Source organism: Sorex araneus, chromosome 2, assembly GCF_027595985.1.
Source record: "Sorex araneus isolate mSorAra2 chromosome 2, mSorAra2.pri, whole genome shotgun sequence".
In the NCBI taxonomy this organism is placed as follows: Eukaryota; Metazoa; Chordata; class Mammalia; order Eulipotyphla; family Soricidae; genus Sorex; species Sorex araneus.
The window spans coordinates 54,735,454-54,737,891 of record NC_073303.1 but is presented as its reverse complement, the minus strand read 5'-3'; the positions used below and the strand labels follow the sequence as shown (position 1 = coordinate 54,737,891).

Sequence of the window (2,438 nt, the reverse complement as noted above, 5' to 3'; positions counted from 1 at the left end):
ACCGGAACCCTCTCACCCTGCTTTAGGAAAAGGCCTGGGACAGACTTCCAAATTCATTGCACCTACCACTCCACGTTCAGAAAAGATAAACCCCTCAGCTTCCCCCGCCGCCCCCAACCCCGCCTTTAGAACCTGTTGAAAGCATCCCCAACTGTCCCCAGGAATACTGCCACCCGCTAACTGCCCCAGAGTCAGGGACTCGGTGTAAGGGCGTGACCCCACTTTGGGAAACTCGGGCCCGGAAGTTCCTCCGGCAGTTAAACACACAGTGGGCAGGATGGATTCCCGCTCGAGATACCCGCTCTAGGGGACAGACTTGAAAGAATGGAAAACTTCAGAAGCGCCCATAGCGGCAAGTGTACTTAGGGGAGTTTAACAGTAGAAACAAGCCAAGTATAAACCACTGCATACATGAACTAAATGTGAGTATTTAGCGTATGTGTCACTTTTGCAGCACAGAGACAAAGTTGGAACCATGCAGAGAAGATTAGCATGAGAAGATTAGCAAGGATGACACTCCAGTTTGTGAAGCTTCCCATATTTTTTTGCCTCCCGGGCACAATGAATCTAGGCTTATGGTTGTCCTTTTTTTTTTTTTTTTTTTTTTGCTTTTTGGGTCACACCTGGCGATGCACAGGGGTTACTCCTGGCTCTGCACTCAGGAATTACCCCTGGCAGTGCTCAGGGGACCATATGGGATGCTGGGATTCGAACCCGGGTTGGCCGCGTGCAAGGCAAACGCCCTACCCGCTGTGCTATCACTCCAGCCCCTTTTTTTTTTTTTTTAAGTGATGCTTTCACACAATTGTTCTTAGACAACAAAAAGGAATGACTTTTAAGTACCTGCTCCAACCTGGATGCGCCATAGGAACGCTCAATTAGGTGAAAGTGTCAGACACCAAAAGAGTGACGTATTTTGTGATTCTATTTATACAAAGTGACCAGATGGGGCCATTCTAGAGGAAGGGAGAAGTCGAAGGGTGTCGACTTAGGGGGGAGGCCGGAGGAGCAGTGAGTGGGAGGGAGAGGAGTGATTCCTAGTGGACAGGGCTGGTTTTTAGAAACTGTCACTGTCATCCCATTGTTCATCGATTTGCTCAAGCAGGCACCAGAAACGTCTCCATTGTGAGACTCGTTGTTACTGTTTTTGGCATATCGAATACGCCATGGGTAACTTGCCAGGTTCTTCCGTGCGGGTGGGATACTCTCGGTAGCTTCCCCGAGAGGGACGGAGGAATCAAACCTGCAAAGCAAACTACCCACTGTGCTATTGCTCCAGTCCTTTAAAAACTTCCTGAAATCACTGGTGGTCATACCACTCTCGGAACACGGTTAGAAAGACAGAAGGGCGCCCAGAGACGGCTCCACAGGCTGGGGGTGTGCTCTGCACATGGGAGCCCAGGCCTTGGTTCCTCACTCGAGTCCCGAGAACAGTCGTGAGTAGGCCCCGAGGGTTGCTGGGTGCGACCCAGGCACGTACACACACACAGACTGAATCTCGTGTGAGTTAGATGCGTTGTGTAGAATCGAGACTGTACCTCAATAACATGGGTGTAAAAGGTTATGTGCACCGTTATGCGCATAGATGCAAAATTTAAAGCAGTATTACTTGCTGCTTGACCAAGCACATATGTGTTTGCAAACACAGAGTCAGAATACCAAAGAATTTGCATGGACTCGGCAGTGTCAGAGGCTGCCTTCATGGTCTGGTGAGCTCGGGGGGACTGTCCAGAAGGCAGGGGAGAGATGTGCCCAAATTCTGGCAGCACTGCTCCCTGCAGGAAGGGGAGAGGGAGAGGAGCGCAGGGGAGACCCCAGCCCCCAACTACTTCTTTCACTGTTTTTGCTTGGGGGACTCCCGGCTGGGCGTGGGGGACCCTAAGGGATGCCGGGGATCGAAGTGGCGTTGGCCGCGTGCCCGGCAAGCGCCCTACCTGCTGTACTATCACTCCAGCCCCTAAACGACTTCCTTACATGACAAGTCTGAAGGACGCAGCAAGTTCAGGGCCGCCGGGAATTGGTTTCGGAGCCCGTGAGCACTGATGGTAGGAGGCCCTCTGGTTCTCCCTCTGGCTCTCGGCAGCTTGGAATATTTCTGAATTTAAAGTGGAATGTTCCTCGGCCCATCTCTGTAGAGGCAGAAGCAAGTTCCTCTGCGTGGGGCTGACTGTTGGCACGGGGACGAGGCCCTGCCCCGTTTCTGCTGCCATAAAGACCTGTCGGATTTCCTCGCCCTCCTCTGGGAAGCCAGGAGAAACCCTAAGGGCGTTACTGGGAACCCAGCACCATGTTGCCCGGGTCCGTTTAGTCTGGTTCTACTGACATTGGGTTTGCTCTCGCTGCTGGAACCGCCCAGCAGAAACTAGGGTCCAGCCAGCCCGGGCTCCGGCCACTATCTACTCCCTGGGCAACTGGCCCTGAGCTCGGCCACCAACTCC

The 2,438-nt window shown here is 52.9% G+C and overlaps 1 non-coding gene across 1 annotated transcript; it reads left to right on the top strand.

The window, feature by feature from the left end:
* Positions 1 to 440: 440 nt before the first annotated feature.
* LOC129402911 (U6 spliceosomal RNA) lies at positions 441 to 545 on the top strand. Its single transcript, XR_008628932.1, has one exon. It is a non-coding gene; the product is annotated as a U6 spliceosomal RNA (small nuclear RNA).
* Positions 546 to 2,438: the final 1,893 nt, after the last annotated feature.